Raw genomic sequence first — 10000 nt, 5'->3', positions numbered from 1 at the left:
CGGCTCGGTAATAGACTTCAGTTCACTGAGGCGATGCGCCATTGGTTATCTGATTGCACAGTGGTGCGCAAAAGTGCACTTAGCAACATTCTCTTGTCCTCCTTCTCATCGCAACTTTTTGACGGTGCTAGTTTTTTTTTACCTTAAAACTGCGGCACTCTCGTTTGCAAATTCTCCACAGAACTTTGACTAGACACGCAAGTCAGAGGACAGGAGTTATTTTTTTCATAAGAAACGTTGCAGTGTTAGTGCAAGATGATGCATTTGCTCATATGTGGGGTACATACAAAATATATGTAAGCCACCCTCTCTCTCCAGGCCTTCTGTGGCGTAGGTGGGCTCTGGCGAGGTCTTCAAATGACAAGACAAATGGAACAGAATGTCCTGTCATAATTAAGTCGTTTTGGTTTTACTTGAATTACATCTGAATTCCGATTCAAAGAGCCAGCCGGAATCCATGCACATTACCACTGTATCAATACAGAATGAAGAGACATCAAACGTGGGTACTGCTGAGACACGTCTAACAACGCCCGGATCACAACATAAATGTGTTTTCTTCAAATAAACTTAAAATGGGTAATGACTCGGACAAAAATGGATATCAATTTGTTGCAACTGCTAAGACCTGGTAATCAGAAGGCTAGTTTTAAACTTGAGCCACTGGTAAAGTCAGTGATATCTCTCCACATTCCAAGATTAAACGGCTTGTCAGCTGTCAGTCATTGCAAATACGTTTTTTTTTTGTCAAACTATATAGTCTATTTTGTTATATTAATGCAAGCATTAATATTATCTTTTGGAAACGACTGCAGCACAGTAGGCAAAATGTAAAACTCCAGTAAATAGTAGAGAACGGCATTTAGACTCTACATTTAACTTGGCAATAACTTTAAACGAATTGGATGGCGGAATGCGTTTTACATAAGCTTGCACTGTTTTCCTGCATCTTTACAATTTAAGTGACGTTTTTAACCAAAAGACTACCGAGAGGAAAGGTGTCGTTTAAAACTGATTAGTGCATGGTAATCCGGCAGCAGTGTGGCTGTTTCAAATCATAAAAGACTGCGGGGATAATGTGTTCCCACATTCATGTGCGGCACTCTTTCCACTGTATCCTCACAATGTGTGCTTTGGATCTCCACAGAAAAACGCCAACCTCTGACGAGAGAGCCGCGGAGAAGAACAAAGCGTTTTGCGTGTGCGTATGCAGGCACGCACACACTCACACACAAATTCTGGGGAGCGTCCCCGCGCAGCCAGCTCATCCAGTGATGGGGGGCTGTGGAGACTCCTGACTGAATAAGAGCGGATCGTTATTCTGCTTACAACTAATGCTAAACGCACAGATCTGGCGGCTGCTATCTGGAGGAGTTATGTAGTCAACTAGATGATAAGAATATCTCAATCTGTCGTTGATTTCAGTTCGTTAAGGATTGCGTGCCAAAGCAGGGAAAACGTTTCAGCTCCTCCTCTGCAAGGATTTGTTTCCTGTTATCTCCATAAAACAGACCCACTTCACATAACTTTACAATTCACTGCTTGCAAGAAGTCTTCAGCCCACAGCAACCTTAAAAAAAAAAAAAAAAGACTCTTGGTGGTCGTATCTCAGGAGCTGACGCGTTCTGATCATTAGAAAGCCCTCTGACGCGCAACCGCAATTTCATGTTCGATTTTTGTATTATCTCTCCATGCTTTCATGCTATCACTAACCGATCGATTGGGCCGCGTCCTCTTTTAATCCATGCGGAGCGTGTAATGTTTTGTTTAACTGTCGGCGACGACTCGTCTGCTCATTCTGGATTAAGAAGCAGTGTACCAGAGGACAAACATATCAGTACCGCATTTTGTCTTGCGTAAGAGTTGATTTCATGTCAGCAGAAACAACATGCTGCAGTGTAGTTGTTTCGTCCTATGGCATGTGGAACCCTATGAAACTTCCGGCCACCACCTTCCCCCGCACCTCTCTGCTGTCTAAGTGAGTGCTCTATGAGAGCGGGAGGTTGGCTCAGCCCCTTCATTAAGTTGTCATACACTTGCTCTTTATCTTCAGCTATGCCAGCCTGCTCCTGGGAGACACCAGGGTTCTATGTTGCTAGCCAGCCAATGCCTCCCTCTCTCACTCCCTATCTCTCTCCCTTTCTGTCTCTCTCTCTCGTCCACAGACAAAAACACACTCTCTCTTTCCCACACACAGTTTCCCTGTCTCTCTCTCTCTCTCTCTCTCACACACACACACACACACACACACACACACACACACAACACACACACACACGTACACACTAACCAGCCAACCAGCACGACTGCTTCCAACACCCTTGTCCAATCAAAGGAGTTTTGTGGGGCACAAGTGACAGGAGGGAAGGAGAGAGAGAGAAAATGAGAGAGAGGGAGAGAGTGAAAGAAAGAGGGAGAGAGTGAAAGAGAGAGAGAAGGGGCAGAGTGAAGAAGAGAGAGAGAAAATGAGAGAGAGAGGGAGAGAGTGAAAGAGAGAGAGAGAGAGGGGGCAGAGTGCCACCACAGCTGCACGCAGACAACAGGTCAGCTGTTGATTTATGGGCACCATTTGGAGGATAATTGTGTACATGATCTGCAGTTAAGGATAAGAGGGACATGTTTCCCTCTCTATGGCCCTGCTTCTCAGCAGTGGTGACAGTAACTCCTGTCTCACTAAGCCTCTCTTCCTCTCTCTCTTTGTCTCTCTGTCTCATCCCCCTCCTCTATCTCTCCATTTTCTCTCTAACCCCGTCATTCTATCAAACGCTCCATCTCCATTCAAACATGGGTTGGTTGAGAACAGTTGGTTTATATATATATATATATAAAATATAACACCTCTGTAAAGCAATAGGAGCTTTTGAGTGTCTGTGTATTTGTGTGTGTGTGTGTGTGTTACAGGTTTTTCCAATCATTTTCACACTTGGTTCCATACCATGTACACTTTCTCAAAACACTTAACATATCCAGCATATCAGTCGACTATGTGAACTAAACAGTGGATACTTTTCCATTGCTTAGATACAAAAGGCAGTCAATGACCACTTCTTCCGAAATTCATGGATACCTGTCTCAGCCAATGTTCACCACCAGCAAAACTCAGTTCAAACCGCATCAACTACAGCATTTTTTTTGTAGATATTTAGATATCTGTTCAAAACAGTTAACATTCAGTTCAAAACCGGATAAAATTTCGATCACTGTAGATGTAAAGATGCTGTATTTTGACAGATAAATGAAATTATACACTTGAAATACGACAGATTATTCTATAATTTTTGCTGAAAATGTATTCAGTTTTCAGTTTTGTAACAGTTTTGTAACTGTATTCAGTTTTCTTTGCTTTGTTTGTTTGCAGCCTTGTTACCAACTATACTATACAACTGTACAACATTGGTACAGTACAGCATTTGCATTGAAATGTGCATGTATGAAGAAAAAATATAGATGTAGATGTCGCTGAAAACATTTTCCCACTATTACTGCTGCATATGAAAGTCATGGGCCATCAATGAGACAAAGTGACCCAAAAAGGCAACTACAACAAACACGTCTATCCAAAGTGACTTACAATAGCATCTTGCATTGCCCAGGAATTGTACCCAGGTTAGCTACTTATTATCCAACCCCACTAACCACTGTACCACTGATCACATCTGGTAATTTTACCACACTCAAATATATGCATTTTGCAATGCTTCAAGTTGTCTGTGTTTTTTAGTTCATTGTACATTGAGTGATGAAGTAGTTAAATGGAAGAGAGCATATGCTATAGTTATGGCAGCACGAGTCACTTTTGGGTGAAGTGTGAAGTGTTTTGGTGGTTGTAGTGCATTTTGCACCAAAGGTTAACTGATTTGCTGAGGTGTGTGTCTGTAAAGTCCACTGTGTGAAGAGTTTTGAAAAAAGAAGACATGGTATTGAGTGAAAATGATTGGAAAAAACTGTAATGTGTGTGGGTGTATGATGCGTATTCTCAAGTGCATCACAGTGTGTTTTCTCTGTCTCTTGATCCACCTCTCGTTCATCATAGCTACTGCAGTGTGTTCACCCTGGAGGCCAAGTCTGCCTGTATCTTCCCTTCTATACTCTACTGCCTTCTCTTCCCTCTCTCGCCCTCTCACAGACACTCGAACACCCCGTTCTGTTAAGTCAGGATGCGTTGTTCGGGCACAGCTGGTACAGATGGCACTGTGCAAGATGCCCACAGCGTTACATGCTTCTGCCACCAATGTGTAGTACCAACCAACCGCCAGCTGTTACAGCTGGAGGCTTTTCCTCTCCACAACCTCTACAGGATCTCTCTCTCTCTTTCCCTCACCCCCTGTCTCTCTCCCTCTCTCTCGCTCTTGGGCAGTGGGAGGGAGTAGGGATGCAAGGGGTTTACTTTGGGGTAGAGAAGTTTTAAAGTACTGGGTGTGTATCTGGGCACTGAGGTCTACAAACATAGGAACTGGGAGGGTGCACTGGAAAAGGTGCCAAGTTGTCTTAGGGGAACTGGCCATTACCCAACCTGTCCTGGAGAGGTAGGGCTCTGGTCATAAACAACCTGGCTACATCCATCTTTTGGCATAGGCTCATTGTACAGAAGCCACCAGATGATTTGGTGAAGGAGCTGCAAAGTAGACTTTTCTGGGCTGGGCAGCACTGGACCCCTGCATCTGTGTTATTTACACCAGCATGTGAGGGGGGTCAGGTCCTGGTGGACATAAGGAGTCGCTTAAATGCCTTTCGGCTGCTGGCGACTCAGAGGCTGCTATATGGGAGAGACTTAGTGTGGGCAGCTGGTGCTTGTTCTCTCCTCAGGGGTGCGGCGCCCTTGAGGTATGATGAGGAATTCTCTCTGCCGAGCCTGAAGGGGCTGGATCGGAGCAGACGGACTCCCTTTTCTGCTTCCCTGTTGGGAAGCCTGGGGAATGGTGTAGGCGTGGAGGACAATCTCACAGCCAGAGGAATGGATGTTTGGGGGAGCTTTTGTTTTTGTGATTCTCTGCTGAAGACGAGAGTCTTGTCATCAGGCAGCGTTTTGAGCTGCTGGACCAGGGCTGGGGGGTCACTGTTCTGGGACACCTGAGAGATGGACACGGGTGGAGAGCAGCAGCGACTCTTCAAACACAGGGATTCGGCCCCTGAGGCTCGTTGAGGAGGTGTTGGAGGAGGTGCAGGTGGCAGTGCCTGGTGCCTGCATGGAAGCTCCGGAGGCCCAGTCAGCACAGAGCTGGAGGATGGACTATTGTTTCCTTTAACTGGTAGTTTCTGCTGCCTTTGAGAAGAATCTGGAAGAACATAGGGATGGTATTGTTTAGTTCGATACACCAGAATGGAGGCCTTTTGCAGACTGTAATAAGAGGTCTCTCTGCATGGTGTGCAAGAAGGTCAAACACCAGTCTGTACTGAGAAGGGTGGGAGGGAAACACCAGAGAGAAGAGAGGCGGGGAGATTGAGGCTTCTCTGCTTTTTTAGCACCTCACATTTCATCCTGGCAGATTTAGATGACTGGGGTGGGGTCGGTAACGTTGGCGGGACAGAAGATAGTTGTGATAAATAGACCTGGCCTGCTCTGCCTATCGCTCCATGGCACCGTTGAAGATGAATGGGCATCTCTGAAGAAAGATCCCTTTGGATGGCACACAGACCGACAGAGAAATAGAAAAGTGAAAGTGATGTTTGGGTGTTTGTATGAGTGTGTGTGTGTGTATCTATCTGTGTGTCTGTGTCATTGTGGGTGTTTTCGATGTGGATGTCTGTGCCCGGGTAGTTGTGTGTGAGCCTCAGCCTGTGTATGCCTCTGTGTGTAAATGTGTGTGTGTGTGTGTGTGTGAGTGAGAGAGAGAGAGAGAAAGAGAGAGAGAGAGATAAAGAGTGTGTGTGTGTATGTGCCTAACCTTATGTTTTTAGTGTTTGCAAGCATGTCTAAGCCTGTGGGTGCTTACGTGTCTATGGGTGTGCACGCGCGCGTGTATGTCTCTGTGTGTGTTTGTTTGCACATGAGTGGTGGCTGACAGCAGCAATCTTGACCTGCCAAGGCAAATACAATGTTTTTCATAAAGTCTCTGCTCTCAGTGTCTTGGGGGCACACACACACACACACACACACACACACACACACACACACACACACACACACACACACACACACACACACAGACATATACAAAACACACACACACACACACACACACACACACGAAGAGACACAAGAAACACAAAGAAAGGACTGCATATCAGTCAACACCTCTCCCCACTCCTCCACATCACGTCTTGCAATTTGTGAAGGTGAGGAGAGGGATGACGACATCAGAGAATAGGCCCCCGGACCCAGCACTCTGCCACTACAGCGGATAGATTACATAGACCAGCAGATAGCGGCAGACTAGCACAGCCATTCGTTTCAGAAGGCATTGCTATATCGCTACGCTAGCAAATTCTGCCCTGGAAGTATAAAAATGGGCACTGACACCATGCATTTAGTTTCAAGGCGCTCACCTCTGACAATAAAAATACAAAAAGAACCAATCACGTTAGCTGCTCCTGAGAGTACATTTGTATGTGTGTTTTTAGTTTGTGTGTCTGTGTGTTTAGCATGTATGTGTGTTTGTTTGAGTTAAGTGTTTGCGTGCTTGCTTTGTATGTTTGTATGTATTTGTGTGTGTTTAGTGTGTGTGTGTCTGTTTGTGTGTGTGTGTGTTTGTTTGTCTGTGTTTAGCGTGTGTGTGTGTTTTTGTTTGAGTTTAGTGTGTGTGTGTCTGCTTGTGTGTGTATGTTTGTGTGTGTGTGTGTGTGTGTGTGTGTGTGTGTGTGTGTGTGTACTTTATCTACGAATCTGGATTAGAATGCTATTTCTGACATTATTTCTGAATCCAGACGGCTAGAGCGGGGCTGTCATTAACAAGGCTGACTGAGTCAAGACTCCTGATGTGTTTGGTACTTCTTCCCAAATAATGTGTGACTAAGAAATCAAGAGCTCATAAAGAACACAGAGCTTTAACGAGCTTAATCACTAGTGACTCCTGATCCCTACGGAACATTAAGCAGAGCCTATTCAAAATAAGATTTTCATTCTCTCTCTCACTCACTCACACACACACAGGCACACACATACTTTCTCTCCCTCTCTCCGTTCTTCTCTCTCCCTTTCTTTCTCACTTGCTCACTCTAACACACACACACACACAAACAAACACAATATTAAATGTTAAAATGTAAAATTTTAAAAGATAAAAGTTCAAAAATCATTCAGTAAATCATGTACACAGCCAATTGATCATAAACCAGTGGATCACCTTTCACACAAGGCTTGAGGCATGGTGACACGTCAGGGAGAAGACGCTGGATGTGATTCGTGTGTTACAGAGACAGAAAACAGAAAACACACACACACACACACACACACACACTTTTTCCCCTTGACTGTCATGGATGTTGCTCCATGAGCGTCTGGTTGTGAGGCTGGGCAGAGTATTAAGAAGCCATTAGTGATCATTACTAAGTCAATTAGACATTGATAAGTAGATGCAGGCAGGCCATTTGACACTACTCATGACAGGCCCATATGTCTTATTCAAACTTAATTGGGCAAATATGAGCAGACCCTCACTTACTCGCCTATTACGTGTCACTTGGCCATTAAGCCCTCTCAAGAAATACTGTAAGCCGCACGACGTTGGACAGAATCATCAATTAGCATGCTAATGAGTAGCCTAACAGGAAGGTCGTTAGATATTACTGTTCAGTGTGCGCTGAAGATCTACAGCTCCTGGCCTCATTATCCTACGCAAACAGCCCCCTGAATTATCCCTGTAAACACGCGGCGTCGTTATGAGCAAACATGTCTGCGGCGGAGGAGAGAGCGAGCTCGCCTGAGGAGCCACACAAACGTGGCACGCCTAAGCCGCGCGGGCGAAATAAAAAACGCGGCGCCGCCACGGCAGGATGCCTTTGTGCCGCTCCTCGCTTGCTTGCTGTGAAGAGCCTGTCAGCTGCTGATGTTCTCTGAGCATTCAATCGCTCAAGGACAGACCTGAAAACACACTGAGAGTCTGTGGACACACACTGTGTGTGTGTGTGTGTGTGTGTGTGTGTGTGTGTTTGTGTGTATGAGTATATAAGAGTATGTGTGTGTTTTTGAGAGATGTGTGTGCGTGCGTGTGTGTGTGTGTGAGGACAGCAGAATGCACTGGAGAAAAAAAACCTCATCTAGCTCATAATGATCACATGCAGGATCATGGAGAGGGGATACACAGCGTGTTCAGTGTGTGTGTGTGTGTTTGTGTGTGTGTGTGTGTGTGTGTTTTCACACAGTCCATTGTGCTGTTAATGATGCGTCACACTTACTGAACGCTTTTAACAGCGGGTGTCAGAGCAGTAATCAGATTTACAACAAACTTCATCACTTACATAAGAGTCAGAGATTTACACATACACGACCATAGAAAATACTCTCTCTCTCACACGCCCTCAAACACACATGCACATGCACACACCCACACACACACACACATTCATACACACACAAAAAGTCACAAGCACACACACACAAAAAGTCACGCACACACACACACACACACACACACACACACACACACACACACATTCATGCACAAAAAGTCACACAGACACATACACACACATACACACACACACTATCTGGTGAATCTCATTCACACACTCACACAACTCTGACACTTTTATCTCAAATTAGTCATGAAAATGCAGCGAGTTCCTGGTGATATTATCAATGAAACAGCTTCCTCTAGTGTTCAAAGTGTGGCCCTAACCAAGAGCTTCAGATATTATAAGACACTGAAATTAGGAAATAGGCACTTTATTCTGTCATGTTTCTTAACTTCCCATCAGACTGTGAGATGGCACACACACACATACACACACACACACACACACACACACATACACACCCTAGAAGTCTGGAAGAAGCACAAATAGTAGTGTGTGGACTGAGTCTGAGTCAGGGGCAGGCAGAAGCCTTGGGCTGAGGGACCCCCAGGATTGTTGACCCCGTGTGAAGGACCCCATGGTTGGGTGAAGCGCAGTGAGAAGGACCCCATGGTTGGGTGAAGCGCTTGTGTGGGGTGCTCTGGATGGGAGAAGCATGATTGGTGTATGCGTGAGGGATGTCTGTGTGCGTGAAGCGCATGGGTGCGGTGAGGGCAGTGTGACAATGTGATCGTCCCTACAGGTGAATATGTTCTCTGGCTGTCATGCCATCAAGCCGGGCTCTTTGGTGTGGCAGTCAGAGCGCATGTTTGGCACCCTGTAGACCCGGGTTCGAGTCCGGGTGGGGTGACCACGCTCTCCCTTCGCTACAGTGAGATATATAATAACCCATGCTTTTAGTTTGCGTTTTAGCCATTCTTTTTCAATTATTTGTTTTAGTCCATCCTGCCATATTGTTTTTAAATCGTGTGTGTGCCTTGTCCCCTGTGGTCCATTCCGTGTTTTATCCTAGACCTTCAACTTCCTGGTTCCTGGCTGAGTGACAAGTTGCTGAACTAGCGTAGCGTATGATTGTCTGGAGGTGGTTTTTGCCTGTTCTTTTGGATGTTGTGTTCCTTTGGATTCTGACCTCTGGCTGCCTGACTAGTGAGTTTTGGGCGACGCCCCTGTTGCTCGGTAACTGTTCTCTGACCCCTGGCCTGCCCTCACTCTTTGCATTCTTAGTCTGTTCCTCTGTACCTCAGCCCTGACGTTTTGTGTAACAATTACTGGACTGTTTTTTGACCTCTGAGGTCTGGCTGGCAGCTGGTATGCTACAATCTTTCCCACACGGTTGTATCAGCTTCTGCTTGTCACTGTGTCACTGGCTGTGACATTTACTTTTAATAATAAAAGAGTGCATAATTTACTTTTCATAAACATATGGTTTTTGTAGACTGCTTTGGCAATATTGTTCATTGCACCGTCATGGCAATAAAGCACATTAAGCTGAAAAGTGAATGTGTGTGTGTGTGTGTGAGTGAGTGAGTGAGTGAGTGAGTGAGTG

General features: G+C 45.4%; 1 protein-coding gene across 3 annotated transcripts in view; it reads right to left on the bottom strand.

The window, feature by feature from the left end:
* The window catches only part of asic1b (acid-sensing (proton-gated) ion channel 1b), a 237908-nt gene that overhangs the window by 38401 nt on the left and 189507 nt on the right, over positions 1-10000 (bottom strand). Inside the window, exon 1 of one of the 3 annotated variants that reach the window (XM_031568059.2) lies at positions 1-314. This exon is cut by the window's left edge and continues 1498 nt beyond it. The exons of 1 other annotated variant lie outside the window; for it this stretch is intronic. The gene's annotated coding sequence lies outside the window, so the exon portion shown is untranslated. Of the gene's footprint in view, positions 315-10000 lie in introns of those variants that run through there. One more of the 3 variants, XM_031568060.2, reaches the window with a different exon arrangement.

This window comes from Clupea harengus, chromosome 5 (assembly GCF_900700415.2).
Source record: "Clupea harengus chromosome 5, Ch_v2.0.2, whole genome shotgun sequence".
Classification (NCBI taxonomy): domain Eukaryota; kingdom Metazoa; phylum Chordata; class Actinopteri; order Clupeiformes; family Clupeidae; genus Clupea; species Clupea harengus.
Note: the sequence above shows the minus strand (reverse complement) of the source record. Positions and strands in the feature narration are given on the sequence as shown.